General features: G+C 34.9%; 1 long non-coding RNA gene across 1 annotated transcript; it reads right to left on the reverse strand.

The window, feature by feature from the left end:
• Window positions 1-12187: 12187 nt before the first annotated feature.
• Window positions 12188-13861, reverse strand: LOC142219734 (uncharacterized). Its single transcript, XR_012717728.1, has 4 exons — window positions 13525-13861; window positions 13122-13459; window positions 12726-13057; window positions 12188-12661 (listed from the first exon to the last, which is right to left on the reverse strand). It is a non-coding gene; the product is annotated as an uncharacterized LOC142219734 (long non-coding RNA).
• Window positions 13862-18704: the final 4843 nt, after the last annotated feature.

The raw sequence follows: 18704 nt of genomic DNA on the forward strand, positions 1-18704 counted from the left end.
CTAAACTTCAAATTGCCGTTATAATATTTTGGATATGTCATTTGAGCATAGTTGCATTTCAAGGGGTGACGTAACTCGAAGCGTATATTCCAGAGAGAACCCTAAAGTAGGACGTATATGCGTATCGGAAAGTAAGTGCGTCAACACAACCACAGCGATAGACGGTTGTATACGTGCATCTGTTGGCATCAAAAACATATATAACTAAGTAAGTGTGTAAATATAACCATAGCGATAGGCGGTAGGCGAACACTTATTTACGTGTATTTCTTAGTGTGTAAATATAACCATAGCGATAGGCGGTAGGCGAACACTTATTTACGTGTATTTCTTATGGGAAGCCCAAAATCAGCGACGGAATACCGTGACGGCTAGCGGCGTGTCGCTAAATTAAAACTTATTCTAACTCCTTGGCGAAAACTGGTATAGTGTTGCCATCGCTTATCAATTTTTTTAACTCACCACTAGGAATTGCTGTTGCCTGGACACGTGTAGATTATTTTTTCTTGAAATAACTCAACAAATAACAAGCCATTGTATGATTTTATTCAACTTCATTGTTTAATATTGTCAAAGCATGCTGTATTGACAAAAACGCTAGGAAACGTGAAAAAGGGAATTATTCGCCGTCAAGCTTATTGTATTTGCCGTTGCGGCAAAAATGTTTCGCCTACCGCCTATCGCTATGGTTATATTTACACACTTATGGGAAGCCCAAAATCCGCGACGCAATACCGTGACGGCTAGCGGCGTGTCGCTAAATTAAAACTTATTCTAACTCCTTGGCGAAAACTGGTATAGTGTTGCCATCGCTTATCAATTTTTTTAACTCACCGCTACATGCTCACAAAAATTCGCTTCTGTAACATATACTCCCAAACATATTTTGCTTCAAGCATATACATTTTTGGGTATTGCCCAAACATTTAGATGTTTGATCTCTTCCAATATATAATATGTTTGAAAGCATATTGGTCTAAACAATATATGTTTGGGTAGTCTAAGTTCCAAACGTTTTGTATTTTTGCATCCAAATTCAATAATGTTGTCTTCCAAAAAACAATATGTTATTATGTGAACATATAATATGTTTGGAAGCATTTTGCACCCAAAAATATTACATGCTAAAAAAAAAAATCTCCCAAACAATATTGTGCTCAAAATTTTATTTATTTATTTATTTATATATTTACAATCATAATGAATTATGAAATAAACAGGTAATATAGGTGCTAACAACATAGGTTTTCGACCTGAATGCTCAAAATTTTGTTTCTGCCCAATTGTATATTCCCCCACATCTTTCTCACTTCCACGAGATTTTTTAGTTCTTAGCACCTTTTTCTGTAATACAAACATTGTAGAAGAAATTATCCAATTGTATGATTTTTTTTATTTTAATTTTACCTTTTGCCGGACGGGGATTCGAACAGCGGACCACACAGTTTGTAAGGATCAAAGAAGTAGCTGATCAATTGCCCAAGGAAAAATAAAATCTTAATTTTGATATAACAACCAACAACCACCAACTTAATTCAATATCGCTCCCTGTTAAATAGCGGTCCAAGCTACTAAACACATATATGTTTATAGGCTATTTCTAAATGAATATATGTTTGCATCCAAGCATATTGTATTTACAAACACTTTGTCCCAAACATAATATGTTCTAACATATTAACATATATGTCCCAAACATGTTATGCTAGTTTATGAACATTATATGCTTGCACTCAAAAATATTGTGTTTAAAAATTTGTGTTCCAAACATATAATGTTTATAGCCAAACATATGAAAAACAGCCTTTTTCATCCGTGTAGGAATTGCTGTTGCCTGGACACGTGTAGATTATTTTTTCTTGAAATAACTCAACAAATAACAAGCCATTGTATGTTTTTATTCAACTTCATTGTTTAATACTGTCAAAGCGTGCTGTATTGACAACAAAAGCGCTAGGAAACGTGAAAAAGGGAATTATTCGCCGTCAAGCTTATTGTATTTGCCGTTGCGGCAAAAATGTTTCGCCTACCGCCTATCGCTATGGTTATATTTACACACTAATAGATGAGCCATCGGTGTCAAACGCAGTCTGACAATTCCCAAAATGATGAATAAACGAAGAAAATAGGGGGAATTACAAATTCTCTCTGAGATTCGTTTTTGCATTTTTCCTATAATATCCACAATTTGAACAGTTTTGATACACTAAAACCGCGAAACAACAAAATTTAATTTTGATTTTCTCTTTAAAGGTGGGTATTAAGTTCGAGTTTAGCCGCTAAAAACGTCATTTCTTCACGATTACATTTCTTTATTAATCCATTTTAAGGAATACAAACTTTGTAAACATTTGCTTTGGGCTTTTCCCCATCAAGTTATAATAAAATTTGCAACATATATGTATAATTTCATGCATTTTTCTTACTGATAAGGTTTCCCTTTAGCGATTTTAGAGGCTAAACTCGAACTTAATACTCACCTTTAGGCCGGCACTATGTTTGTTGGCGCGAAAAAAGTTCCCCTCAATCATTCTTTCGCGTTGAAAAAGAATAGTAGGGCTGTTTTCTTTTTGCACTGGATACAACATTTGTATGGGCTATCCAGAACATCGTTGCACTGGTGTTCTATCCAGAACATCTCATCAGTGCAAGTCGCGCCGATCTTGCCAGATTGTGTTTTGATAAAGTGACGCTTCATCGATTCACAATAGCACTTTATTGTGACTAATTTATCGAAAAACATGAAATTCAAAGTGGTGTAGTGTCATAAATAATCGCAGGAGTAAATATTTATTACTAATTGGAACATTTCATATATTAAAAATGCAAGATTTCACTTCTTTCCTGTGATTGTTTTTGAACAGCTGATGACAGTGTTGCATATTTTTGGAGATGTCCTGGATAAACGAGTACTCTGTTTTATTTTAGTCCGTGACTGCTTAGGGTATCCAGTGCAAAAAGAAAACACCCCTAGTGTTGACAATATTTTTTTGAAGATAAAAAACAGCCATTTTGGTACTTTAGGGCTGTTTTCTTTTAGCACTGGATGCAACATTTGTATGAGCTATTGTGAGACTGGTTGGCGGTTGTCGCTGTAATAACCACTGGAAAAAATTTTCTGTTTGCGTTTACTTTATAAATTAAAATGTTTTGTTTATCAAGTAGGCTAAAATTAATTTCATTGATAATTGACGTTTGAGAAAATTTTCATTAAATTCAAATTCTCAGAAAGAAAAGATTAAACTTTTGGTTAGAGAAAAGAAAGGAAAACGTAAACCGACGTCTGAATTTTTATACAACCGCAAAGCTATTGCTGCGAAATAATTTTGTACGAATCATCGTTGTTTTTTTTTTATCATTATTTTATCAACCAAAATCATTAATTGTAAAAGCACGCGGATACCATTTGGATCCGCGACCCCCAGAAGTATATTTTGCTCCAAATTGCATGATATTAACCAAAAGGAGCTAAGTATCATGTAACCTACAAGGATATCTTTCGAAGCTCCAACAACGTATACCAACTGGAATCTGAAGGCATTTCATTCTTTGATCAATTTTTTTTATTAATTTGTCCTTTGAGACGTAATTTTGGAAACCATGGAAAAACCATATTAATTTATATGGAGAGCTCATCCTTATATATATATATATATATATATAGTTAATAACTCCACACCTAGATACGTCATTACCACCAATGCAATAACTTCAATCAAACGAGCGATACAATTTGAACATTAAATTTTATTAATATATATATAGCGATATCGAACAAACAACCTTTATCCTCAGGCCTGATGACATCGGTGGAGTTTTATTGGTAAGTCGCCTTTGTAATTATAAACGAATTCATATTGTATTTGCTCGTCAATCCAGACAAACGATTTATTACATTACTCATTTTGTTTTATTTACATTTGAGCCAAGATGCTCTAACAAAATCCAGTATTTTTAAGTTTTCACTCATACATTAATATATGTTTTATTATTTTCAATTCTAATCACATCATTATTTGAATTTCATAATCCTTATATATATCTCCACTATATTATCTACACGACCAACTAGTCTAGTTAATAGTATTACTAATTGTCTTTTGAGGTTTTATTATTAAACTATTAATAATTATGAATAATAACTAGGTGTACTTTACTTTGCACGAAAGATGAAGTGTTATGTGTAAAGGATTTCTAAAATGGGGCCAAAGAAGTTAGGAACTTCCTTGGGATGGTTGGGTGGTGGAACCGTTAGTGGCTGACTGTTATCTTAAGCCACGCCTTTTCTATTGTCACTCCTCTTCCTATTTTCATCCACTTTAATTTTTCTAGGGATCTCTTTCCCATTAAGAGCTACCTTAAGTATTTTTTTTTTCTTTATGTAGACGAACCCGATTACTATTATCCGAGGAAAACAACCCCCCCCAAGACTCAGCACGGCCGGTACAAGAAGGTAGCCAATGCCTCCGGAAATAGGACCAGATATGGTGGGTCGTCACATAATTAAATGGCGCCCAACGTGGGGCCTCAACTGAAATATCTTTGTTTTTCGAACATCTTCTAAAATTGCTGAGGCTCCACAAAATTTTATAGTTTATCTTTTCTTTCTAACTTTCCTTTCTCCTTTCACTTTCGATTATTCTATTTACTACCCCTTATCATCCTCTGATAACTTCGTGGACTTATGCAATCATCCGTAATCGAGTAGGCAGCCCAAAGTGTTTAGAGGATCCTCCAATCCAATCTAAAACGAATCGGAATAGGATTTCTGTTGATTTGAGTTCTTATCGGATCTATACCATTCACGATTGTTTTTAGAAACTTTCTACCTCTATCTCTTACTAACCAATTTTCAAATACGAATAAGGATTTTTGATTTTGAGTTGATGTCGATTTCTTACCTTAGGGTTGAATATTGGTTTTTGTTTCTGGAAAAATAGGGTTATTAGTCTAAGGAGAATTTGAATATTGAATCTAATTTCGATATTTTACTTCAGAGACATGATTTCTCTGTATTTCCCATAGGAGTGACGAATAGGAAATGAATTTGTAGAATCCTTTATTTATTTAACCTTTTTCGAGTAGTGCAAATTGTGGATTTGTTTATTTCCATCGTTTTATTATTACATTTTACATTTTTTGTTTTGTTTTACGATATTATTTTATTTAATCATGCCGGTAACGCGTAGTAGTGAGGATGTGTCCCGCCCCGATTCGGAGTCAATTGCTCCACAGAGTGCAGAAGAGTCACGTTTAAGGACGAGATCAGAATCTAGGAGAGTTCCGGATAGCAGGGAGGTGGCAAGAGAACAATTAGCAGACGAACATATTCGTCGAGTTGTAGCATCGTCATTAAATGAATTTCGAAATGAAATTCAATCTGTAATTGCAAATGAACTAGGTAGGGTTGTGAGACATCTGAGTTTGAATTCGGGTGCACGAAATGTTGACGCACCTCCAGCAGAACCCGTGGTTCAAAGAAATGGTGTGGATTTCGGTTCGGAGAAAACTATTAATATTATACGGAATTGGCGGTTAACATTTTCAGGGGGGAGCCAGGACATTCCGGTGGAAGAATTTGTTTATAGGGTTGTTCATATGACCAATACGACACTGGGAGGGAATTTTGATGTGCTGGCAAGCCACGCCCATATGCTTTTCCACGGAAAAGCCTTGGAATGGTTTTGGCGTTTTCATCGAAATCATAATACCGTGGAATGGTCACTGCTGTCGAGCTCGTTAGTAAGGCAGTATAAGGATTGTTATAACGATTTTGACCTTAAGGACGATATCCGACGTAGGAAACAGAGGGCGAATGAAGACTTCGACGACTTTTACGAGGCTGTCATGGCCTTAACGGACAGGTTACGGGTTCCCCTGTCTGATGAAGAACTTTGCGAAACCATGATGAGAAATTTACGGACAGAGATTCGGCATGAACTACTGCACATGCAAATTTCTCACGTTTCGGAATTAAGAAAGGCAGTCAAGCGACATGAGAAATTTATACGGGATATGAATCGGGGTAAAAGATTTAATACGGTTAAAGAAAAACCACAGATAGCGGAAGTGCAAGATAATGTGTCCGAGGACGACACCAGTAGTGTAGATGGTGATGTATGTGGCATCAAGGAAGCCATTGTTTGCTGGAATTGTGATGGGCTAGGTCACGGTTACAAGGAATGCATTAAGCCAAGGATTATATTTTGCTACGGCTGTGGTATGAAGGATGAATATAAACCTACATGTTCCAGATGTACCATGCAGGGAAACTCGACAAGGGATGTCCCTCAAAAGAAGAGAGGACATCCAAGTTTTTCGATACGCCACTAACCAGTCATGTTCATTTAACTAAAGAACCGGACTCGACAAAGAAATAGACTTTCCAATGAATCAGAATGGCATGGACAATCAAGTTGCACTTATGTTCAACCAAAAGTAGAATCACGTAGCGTAATTAGAATAAGAAACTTTTGGAATCGTTTAAAAAAGTTCAGGAAATATACTATTTCTTCCACTACTAATAATATTTCCGATAATAGGCCGTATGTACCCCTTAATTTTAATAACAAGTTGTATTTTGCTTTGTTGGACAGCGGAGCCAACAAAAGTGTAATTGGGGGATCACTAGCCAATGGCGTTCAGGAATTACCAGGGTTTTCGAAGTGTCGTGGCAGGGTTAAGACTGCTGACGGAAAAGAACAGCCTGTATCTGGTGTACTAATGGCCGAATTTAAATTTCAGAACCGGATGTGCAAATTTGAGTTTCTTGTGATTCCAACCATTAAGCAGGACATTATTTGTGGTATGGATTTCTGGAAAGAGTTTGGGATTTTCATTTCGACTGCTCCAGAAATCAGTGAGACAGTAGAGGACGGACGAAACATAGACCACATTGTTCTTTCTGTAGAGGACCAAAGGAAACTTGACGCAATAATAGAGTTGTTTCCTAATTCGGAAAGGGATGGTTTGGGATGTACATCGTTAGTGGAACATGTTATTGATACGGGTGATAGTAGACCCATAAAGCAACGGTACTATCCCATTTCACCAGCTAGGGAAAAACTTTTGTTTGGAGAAATAGATCGTATGCTATCGTTAGGGGTGATTGAGGAGTGTCCAAATTCATCATGGTCGTCACCTGGAGTTTTGATAGTGAAACCGGAAAAAGTACGATTTTGTGTAGATAGTCGTAAATTAAACGCAGTGACCGTGAAGGACTCATATCCCATTCCGAATATCGAGGGTATCTTGTCGCGACTTCCGGCTGTGCATTACATTTCTAAAGTGGACTTAAAGGATGCATTCTGGAAATTAAGTTGTCAGAGGATTCCAAGTCGAAAACAGCTTTCACTGTTCCGAATCGACCTCTCTATCAATTTGTCAGAATGCCTTTCGGATTATGCAATGCACCGCAAACCATGTGCCGTCTAATGGATAGGGTAATCCCATATAATATGAAGACTCATGTCTTCGTATACTTGGACGACCTTTTAGTCGTTTCTACCACTTTCGCTGAGCACCTGGAACATCTACAAGATATCGCCTTGCGACTTCGCCAGGCTGGTCTAACCATTAATGTAAAGAAGAGCTCTTTTGTCATACGACAAGTGCGGTATTTAGGATATGTTGTAGGAGAAGGGTCGATAAAAGTGGACCCAGAAAAAGTCAGAGCAATCGGCGATTTTCCAGTACCAACCTCAGTAAGGCAGTTAAGACAATTCCTCGGTATGATCGGTTGGTATAGAAGGTTTATTGAGGATTTTTCGACGTGCACTTTTCCACTAACTGAACTCTTATCCAAGAAGAAAGCCTTTAAATGGTCCAAGGACGCTCAACAGTCATTTGATGTACTGAAACAAAAACTTTGTAGCGCTCCAATTCTCATGACTCCTAATTTTTCTAAACCTTTTATATTACAATGTGATGCCAGTTCGGTAGGTGTGGGAGCAGTGTTGGCTCAAGTTGATGACAATGGGACGGAACGACCTATAGCGTATATGTCTCAAAAACTAAATAAATCACAACGAAATTATACCGTGACCGAGTTAGAATGCCTGGCAGTGGTTCTTGCAGTAAAGAAATTTCGAGCCTATATAGAGGGACAAGAATTCAAAGTTGTGACCGATCATGCTAGCTTAAAATGGTTAATGAAGCAGAATGATTTATCCGGACGACTTGCTAGATGGGCTCTGAAATTACAAGCTTTCGACTTTACCATAGAACATAGGCGTGGCAAAGATAACGTAGTTCCAGACACTTTGTCGAGGGCATTTGATGAAAGTAACATTATATCTGAGTTAGAAGTAGACGTTCAACCGAGTATTAATATCGAATCAGAGGCATTCGACAGTGTTGAGTATTCAACGTGGAGATTAGAATTTCAAAAATCAGAATTTCCCGATTATTGTGTGGTTGGAAAATACATATATAGACGTACTAGTGTCGAACCCGAATATGAAAGCAATACTAGTAGTTGGAAATTACTAGTTCCTACGGAATTACGGGAAAATGTAATATTTTCAGCTCACAATCAGGCTAACGCGGCCCATGGCGGAATAGCCAAAACTCTTGAAAGGATTCGAAGAAAATTCTACTGGCCCAGACTCGTATCTGATGTTAAGGACTATATTCAAAAATGTGACATATGTAAAACAACAAAATTTCCTACAAATACTTTGAGGCCTCCGATGGGACAGATATCTATTAGCGAAAGACCCTTTCAGCGCTTATATGTTGACCTGATCGGGCCGTTTCCTAGAACAAGTAAGGGTCATATAGGGATATTAATAGTTTTAGACCACTTCTCTAAGTTCACATTTCTAAGGCCCTTAAGGAAATTTGTGACATCACCGATAGTATCATTTCTTAGAGATGAAATTTTTAATTGCTATGGGGTTCCGGAAGTTGTCATATCTGATAATGGGACTCAGTTTAAAAGCAAAGAATTTGAATCTCTACTAAAAAAATTTGGAATTAAACACCACTTTACGGCACTGCATAGCCCTCAAGCAAATGCCAGTGAAAGGGTAAACCGGTCAATCAATGCGGCTCTTCGTTCCTTTGTGAAGGATGATCAGAAGAAATGGGATAACTATTTGAGCTGTATCAATAGTGCCTTGAGAAATAGCCTACATCAAACATTAGATAAAACTCCATATGAGGTAATATTCGGACAAGTAATGATCACTCATGGTGATGATTATTCAATTTTGCGGAATTTGAAGATGTTGGAAGATACTGATATTCAGATCCAGAGGCATGATAAGTTTGCACTTCTGAGAGACTCGGTACGAGAAAAGATGAGGGTTGCTTACACAAAGAATGAAAAGATTTATAATTTGAGAAGTAGAGACCGGGAATTGACTGTCGGACAGCTAGTGATAAGAAGGAATTTCCCGCAAAGTTCAATGATAAATAGATTTAGTGCAAAATTAGCACCCACAGGGATAAAAGCAGAAGTGCTCAGGAAAGTAGGTAAAGTATATTATGAACTTAAGGATGTTAAGACTGGTCGTAGTGGTATTTATCATCTAAAGGACATTTGGGAGTAAGCAATTTTTTTTTTTTTTTTTTTTTTAGCGTGGTGTGTTTGTGAGACTGGTTGGCGGTTGTCGCTGTAATAACCACTGGAAAAAATTTTCTGTTTGCGTTTACTTTATAAATTAAAATGTTTTGTTTATCAAGTAGGCTAAAATTAATTTCATTGATAATTGACGTTTGAGAAAATTTTCATTAAATTCAAATTCTCAGAAAGAAAAGATTAAACTTTTGGTTAGAGAAAAGAAAGGAAAACGTAAACCGACGTCTGAATTTTTATACAACCGCAAAGCTATTGCTGCGAAATAATTTTGTACGAATCATCGTTGTTTTTTTTTTATCATTATTTTATCAACCAAAATCATTAATTGTAAAAGCACGCGGATACCATTTGGATCCGCGACCCCCAGAAGTATATTTTGCTCCAAATTGCATGATATTAACCAAAAGGAAAGAACTTGTTTACTTGGTTTTGAACGCTGTTATGGTCGGTTTAAAAACCGCATTATCTGTTGTTAAGGAGCTAAGTATCATGTAACCTACAAGGATATCTTTCGAAGCTCCAACAACGTATACCAACTGGAATCTGAAGGCATTTCATTCTTTGATCAATTTTTTTTATTAATTTGTCCTTTGAGACGTAATTTTGGAAACCATGGAAAAACCATATTAATTTATATGGAGAGCTCATCCTTATATATATATATATATAGTTAATAACTCCACACCTAGATACGTCATTACCACCAATGCAATAACTTCAATCAAACGAGCGATACAATTTGAACATTAAATTGTATTAATATATATAGCGATATCGAACAAACAACCTTTATCCTCAGGCCTGATGACATCGGTGGAGTTTTATTGGTAAGTCGCCTTTGTAATTATAAACGAATTCATATTGTATTTGCTCGTCAATCCAGACAAACGATTTATTACATTACTCATTTTGTTTTATTTACATTTGAGCCAAGATGCTCTAACAAAATCCAGTATTTTTAAGTTTTCACTCATACATTAATATATGTTTTATTATTTTCAATTCTAATCACATCATTATTTGAATTTCATAATCCTTATATATATCTCCACTATATTATCTACACGACCAACTAGTCTAGTTAATAGTATTACTAATTGTCTTTTGAGGTTTTATTATTAAACTATTAATAATTATGAATAATAACTAGGTGTACTTTACTTTGCACGAAAGATGAAGTGTTATGTGTAAAGGATTTCTAAAATGGGGCCAAAGAAGTTAGGAACTTCCTTGGGATGGTTGGGTGGTGGAACCGTTAGTGGCTGACTGTTATCTTAAGCCACGCCTTTTCTATTGTCACTCCTCTTCCTATTTTCATCCACTTTAATTTTTCTAGGGATCTCTTTCCCATTAAGAGCTACCTTAAGTATTTTTTTTTTCTTTATGTAGACGAACCCGATTACTATTATCCGAGGAAAACAACCCCCCCCAAGACTCAGCACGGCCGGTACAAGAAGGTAGCCAATGCCTCCGGAAATAGGACCAGATATGGTGGGTCGTCACACTATCCAGAACATTGTTGCACTGGTCTTCTATCCAGAACATCTCATCAGTGCAAGTCGCGCCGATGTTGCCAGATTGTATTTGGATAAAGTGACACTTCTTCGATTCACAATAGCAATTTATTGTGACTATTTTATCGAAAAACATGAAATTCAAAGTGATACAGTATCATAAATAATCGCAGCAGTAAATATTTATTACTAATTGGAGCATTTCATACATTAAAAATGCAAGATTTCGCTTCTTTTCTGTGATTGTTTTTAAACAGCTGATGACAGTGTTGCATATGTTTGGAGATGTCCTGGATAAACGAGTACTCTGTTTTCTTTTAGTCCTGAACGGCTTAGCTTATCCAGTTCTAAAACAAAACAGCCCTTTTTTTGTTTATTGATGCGACATGTTATTGACAACATCGCAAAATGTCACAAAATTATTACATGCACCCTGCCAACATTTCAAAGTTCCATTTCATCCTCATCGCTACCACAGACTCGTAAGTGGCACTGCAACAATCGCCAACTGTGATGGGGGAATCGTATGAAATGTACATGAAAGTAGTTTGCCATTACTATTGTTACAAAGCGCAACTAGCTTCTTATAATTTATTTAAATAAAAACGATAATGAAGTGCTGAAAACATAGTTATTTCGTTTAAAATTGTATAAGGTATATTGGTGAACAATATTTGACTTTCCAAATGGAATAAAGTGATCGTTTTTGCAGACACGCTGCCTCCATTGAGAATAAAAACACTGGCTGATAGACGCTGCAACATCCCAATAAACACAAACGTTTGAAAAATACTAAAATTCAATAATTTTTCAAACATTTTTTCAAAGGATTAGGGTAATATTCAAGTTGAGAAATTGTTGAGAAAATCGCGTTCTCAACAAAAAACAGACATTACCCTCAACAGTAAAATTCAACACAATAGCAATAATTTCTCAATTGTAATCCTCAAATTGAAATGCATCGCTACTCAATAATTTCTCAAACAGTTTTCAATGTGAGAAAAATAAAAAACTAGCATTGTTGCGAATACTTTCAAACCACAATTTGTATGAAAGTCAATCCTAGTTCTAACTGAAAGTCAATACTAAATTTCTAGGGATTTTGTAAATTTTATTATTTTTTCGTTAACAAATATAATAATCTTAAAAATAACATTAATAATATATGGAAATAATAATATTATACCAATCAAAATGTAATTATCTTATTAAACGTATTAATAAATAAAACTATGAATACAACTTTAAATATCTTAAACATTTTTACATGTATAATTCCATTTCCTCCATAATGTTGGTGTCATTAATATGCTGGCAATTTGAAATAATTACTATCGAGGAACTTGCTGGCTTGTGTGTCAAACAAAATATCAAACTGATGACGGGATGTAAATTGATGTAATGCACATTTTCATCCAGAAGTTCTTGATATAGGAATTGTTGCACTTTGTTTTAATTGGTTGCACTTTGTAAGTTTTCTGAAAACTTTTCTTTGTTGTTTCCTTCATCGGTTTTTCATCGGCCAACATCTTCCAAGAATATACCATTCAATGATTTTAGTTTTCTGCAAAACAATCGAGTTTTGTGATTTCCATTATGTTTTCATTTCACTTTTTATTTTGACTTACCAATTTGTATTTCTTCCAACTGACCACGTACTTCGTGATTTCCTCAAGAACGTTGGTGTTACAAAATTGTTGTTATTAAAATACTGGCAATTTTCAGGAACTTGATGACCAGATAATTGGAATAAATTTCCAGCAATTTCAATTCACAAAATAACAAATTAAACCGATGATGCACATTTTCATCCAGAAGTTCTTGATATAGGAATTGTTGCACTTTGTTTTAGTTGGTTGCACTTTGTAAGTTTTCTGAAAACTTTATTTTGTTGTTTCCTTCATCGGTTTTTCATCGGCCAACATCTTCCAAGAATATACCATTCAATGATTTTAGTTTTCTGCAAAACAATCGAGTTTTGTGATTTCCATTATGTTTTCATTTCACTTTTTATTTTGACTTACCAATTTGTATTTCTTCCAACTGACCAGGTACTTCGTGATTTCCTCAAGAACGTTGGTATTACAAAATTGTTGTTATTAAAATACTGGCAATTTTCAGGAACTTGATGGAATTTCAATTCACAAAATAACAAATTAAACCGATGATGCGATATAAATTAAACTATCGATGTGATGCGAATTATCATCCAGTAGTTGTTGATATGGAAAAGCATAAATACCAAGTTTTTTTGGTTGCACTTTGATTTATGGAAACTTTCTCTTCTCGATAAGCCACTACCATTTTTCATCGGCCAGCCTCTTAATGTGTCCAAGAATCAGCATCCAAATATTTTAGTTGTCTGCAAAGAGATTTGAGTTTAGTGACTTCCTTCAAGTTTTCATTTCGTGTTTTAGTTTTACTTACCAATTATTATAAGCAATTTCAATTGATTATTAAAAAATTTCCACATTTTTGTATTTCTTCCACGAACTTTGTTGTCCAAAGTAGTATTGAAAACCATGTGGTTTTTTCGTTGCATTTCAGGGTAGTGTTTTGTCAAAGTTTTCTCCAATTATCTTCAACACATTTTCAAAGTTTTCGTCAACATTTTGCCAAATTGGTTGTAATTCGCAAACAATTTGAAGATGAATTGAAGATGAGCTTTTTCAAGTCAAGTTGAATTTATGTTGAAAATGATATTTACCCTCAAACTGAAGAGGTGTTGCATTTGAAAAACGCTCATCCTGTGTTTATTGGGATGTAACTTGCCACTTGTAACTCAACACCATTCTATTATTAATGAAAAAAATATTGTGTTAAATGTGTTGTGATAGTGGTATAAATGTTATGTTTATAAGAATTTATAATTGTTTAATCTAATTAAAAAACATCAAAACAATCGTGTTGTACTCGACTACAATGATTCTTTTACAATTATCTTAAAATGCATTTTTTCTGATTATTTGAAGGGGCTCTTATTGGCGTCGTTATAAATTTATAAAAAAGTGCACTCATGCGATACTTTTTTTGTAGTAACTTAGCGTGGTACAACTTCTCAATAGTGACGGCGAATTTCCGACGAGTTTTGTATGTCGTATATGATTGTTTTCGACGTGGTGGAGATTCTCAGAAGCGCCGTCAAATTCAAAAAATGTTGGTACGGCACATACGCGTCTAGTTGCTAGATTGTTTACACACACAAGCATACATGACAATTGATTTGAAAATGAAGAAGCATAATCATTTATTTTACAAATAACTTATAAAATTTTTATTTTTTGGAACATGGCAATTATTTTTTGGAACATGGCAATTTATTGTTGTGATTCCATTCGTTGCTACCACGAATATAGTAGGGAGCGGCTAGATGGTGTTTGCTAGTTTATCACTCCATGTTATATTTTGTTTCATCAATTGATCTGATTATATTTTTAAATAATAATCCGATCCACTTTTGTATTATAAATTCACTCAAATCAGTTTAATAAATAATTTCTTAATTCACACTGTAAATGGCGCAATGTTATGAAAATACTGACTACGCGGTTTACGTCAGTTTTTCAACTCGAAAAAAAAACAAAGTACCACAAATGGGAAAAATGTCGCTAGTTTTTCGCACTTTTGGTTTTAAGGCCGGTACTCTGTTCGGTTTTCGCGTTGAAACTCCATACAAAACCAAAAAATGCGAAAAATTTGCGAAATTTTTTCCATTTGTGATACTTTGTTTTTTCGTGTTGAAAAACTGACGTTTATAGCACGGCGCCATTTGCAATGTGAATTAAGAAATAATTTATTTATTAAAAACTATTTGTGCGGGTTTATAAATCAAACACGGACCATATTTTTGTTCCGAAACTATACAAAGGATCAAAGGAATAGCAGATCAATTGCCCAAGGAAAAATAAAATGTTATTTTGTAAAAACGAGCAACACCACCAACTTAATCCAATATCGCTCCCTGTTAAATAGCGCTCCAAGCTACCTAAAAAAACGCCGCTTTCTATGTGCGAAATAATGGTTTCCATAAAAATTTTTCGCAAGAATGAACATAGTACCGGCCTTTATATGGGATTTCGCAGCGGAAATCGAACATAGTACAGCCCTTTACGAAAAACACAAAACGAAATGTCAGAAAATTTATTTCTTCAACATTCTCTGGTCGGAGAGCGATGGGTCATCTAATACGTAGTTATCTATGATCAAAAATGCTCGGATGGAAGATGAGACGACATCATTGCCGATAATTTTATTGTACGTATTCGTCGCGGAAAATATTGCGGCTACCGCTCATCGCTACGGATATGTTTGCATACTAAAATCTTTTTAATTTCGCTGGCGGTAACAGAGAGAATAAAAACACAAGAGGACGAAAATTTCTCTTCTACAAAAACAACAAATGTCAACCGTATAGATGTCGCACAATGCCTGTAGCTTTGGTATTACCGAGGTTGCGGTCGAAGCGCTGTTTTGATAAATTGTTTATAAAGGCAGCGACAGTTATAATTTCAAAGTGTCTGCCAAAAAATGTAATGGAATGAAAACATTTATAAAAAAGAACATTTGTTACTACAAAGTAGGTTTTAAATCGTATTTTCTTTACGTTTCGTAAAGTCGGCAGAGAGCTGAACTGGGTGACGCCGACGCAAACTGTATGATATTTGAGATAAGTGCCGACAAAACACCTTATACGATCGGATAAACTCTGCGACACAACACGTTGCGGCGACAAATCCGCTAATATAAGGCCATGTTTGCGTGTTGCGGGGACGTGTTGCCATAAAATCAAAACAACTTTGATTTTTCTGATTAGGAGGCACAAATCTTTACGTGTGAGGGCATGTTCGCCAAACATTAGAAAAAGCAAATTTATTTTCATAATTAAAACAAGCATTTCTGCAATGAAATTAATGATGGATCGCTAATTCAGCTTGGAATTTTTATTGTTTCTTCCATTTTTTATTAAAAAATGGCTTTGCACCTAACTTTTCGTCCATCTTCATTGTTTGTGTTTATGCTTCTTCTTATTTCTTCATGTTGTTATCGTAATTGTTCGTGCAGTGTGAGGGTAAAACTTGAACGAACACACAACAAATAGGCGAACCTCTGTCGTAGTGTTTATCCAACCGTCTAAGGTCCGCTTGATATTACATACATTTTCCTCATGACTGCCACCTACTGACGCAGTTTCGCTTCACAGTTTCGTTCTCTTGTGTTTTTATTCTCTCTGGCGATAAATGGGACAGTATTGCCACTACCCTGCCAGCATTTCAAAGTTCCATTTCATCCTCATCGCTACCACAGACTCGTAATTGTCACTACAACAATCGCCAATTGTGATGGGGGAAGCATATAAAAAAGTACAACATATATATGAAAGTATTTTGCCATCACTATTGTTAGAAGGACCATTTTATATTTTGTGAAACGCCAAGCGCAACTAGCTTATTATAATTTATTTAAATAAAAACGAAAATAAAGTGATGAAAACATAGTTATTACCCTGCCAGCATTTCAAAGTTCCATTTCATCCTCATTGCTACCACAGACTCGTAAATGACACTATAACAATCGCCAACTGTGATGAGGGAAGCATATCAAAAAGTACATAATGTACATGCAAGTATTTTGCCATCACTATTCTTAGAAGAGCCATTTTATATTTTGTGAAACGCTAAGCGTAACTAGCTTATCTTAATTTATTTAAATAAAAAGGCTTTGTTATAAATTTATCTAAAAAGCCACCTAATAATTGCACTAATGCGAAACTTTTTTGTTGTAACTTGGCGTGGTACAACTTCTCAATAGTGACGGCGCTTTTCCGACGAGTTTTGGACGTCGTATACGATTGTTTTCGACGTGGTGAGGATTCTCAAAAGTGCCGTCAAATTAAAAAATGTCGTTTTCGTCCGCGTAGTAGTGTCACTTACGAGTCTGTAGTAGCGATAAGGATGAAATGGAACTTTGAAATGCTGGCAGGGCAGATACATTTGAAATGAAACACTCATTAAAATGAGAACCGAACTCCAATTATTGCAGACGTATAGAAATACACATACATATCTCGCTACGCGAGCTAATTTCTTAAAAAAAAATATTGAGATAAACCAAATATCACCGTGGAAAAAATTTGCCAAATAAAAAATCCGCGGCGGCTAGCGGCGTGCCGCCAAATTAAACCGGTTCTAATTCCTTGGCGGAAAATGGTATAGTGTTGACATCGCTTATCAATTTTTTTAATTCACCACTAGGCAACACAACAAATACTCGTAACAAGATATTATTACATGTTATTATTCAACTCCAATATTAAATATTGAATAATTGCTATATTGACATCAAAAACACTCGGAAACATGTAAAGAGGAAATTTTTGCCGACAAGCTTATTGTATTTGTCGTCACTGCAAAACTGTTTCGCCTACCGCCTATAGGCCGGTATGCACCTCTAAAAATTTCATTCCCATAAGAAATGCATTGCTATTTATGCTAACGAAATTTTCGGTAGCGTTCAATTTCGTAAGCTGGTACGCACCTCTAATGAAAATAACAGGGTTGTCAAAAGCATATTTTGGCAGCAAACATTTAATTTATTACAATCATTGTGTGCGTACACGCTCACAAAAAATCGCTTCTGTAACATATTCTCCCAAACATATTTTGCTTCAAGCATATATATTTTTGGATATTGCCTAAACATTTATATGTTTGATCTCTTCCAATATATAATATGTTTGAAAGCATATTGGTCTAAACAATATATGTTTGGGTAGTCTAAATTCCAAACATTTTGTATTTTTGCATCCAAATTCAATAATGTTGTCTTCCAAAAAACAATATGTTATTATGTGAACATATAAAATGTTTGGAAGCATTTTGCACCCAAAAATATTATATTCTTAAACAAAATTCTCCCAAACAATATTGTGCTCAAAATTTTATTTATTTATTTATATATTTACAATCACAATGAATTATGAAAACAAACAGGTAATATAGGTGCTAACAACATAGGTTTTCGACCTGAATGCCCAAAATTTTGTTTCTGCCTAATTGTATCTTCCCCCACATCTTTCTCACTTCCACGAGATTTTTTAGTTCTTAGCACCTTTTTCTGTAATACAAACATTGTAGAAGAAATTATTCAATTTTATGATTTTTTTATTTTTTTACCTTTTGCCGGACGGGGATTCGAACAGCGGACCACACAGTTTGTAAGGATCAAAGAAGTAGCTGATCAATTGCCCAAGGAAAAATAAAATGTTAATTTTGTAATAACAAGCAACAACCACCAACTTAATTCAATATCGCTCCCTGTTAAATAGCGCTCCAAGCTACTAAACACATATATGTTTATAGGCTATTTCTAAATTAATATATGTTTGCATCCAAACATATTATATTTACAAACATTTTATGTCCCAAACATAATATGTTCTAACATATTAACATATATGTCCCAAACATGTTATGCTAGTTTATGAACATTATATGCTTGCACTCAAAAATATTGTGTTTAAAAATTTGTGTTCCAAACATATAATGTTTATAGCCATACATATGAAAAACAGTCTTTTTCATCCGTGTAAAAGATTTAAAAGGTCTGTA

The sequence above is a fragment of the Haematobia irritans genome, chromosome 1 (assembly GCF_050003625.1).
Source record: "Haematobia irritans isolate KBUSLIRL chromosome 1, ASM5000362v1, whole genome shotgun sequence".
NCBI lineage: Eukaryota > Metazoa > Arthropoda > Insecta > Diptera > Muscidae > Haematobia > Haematobia irritans.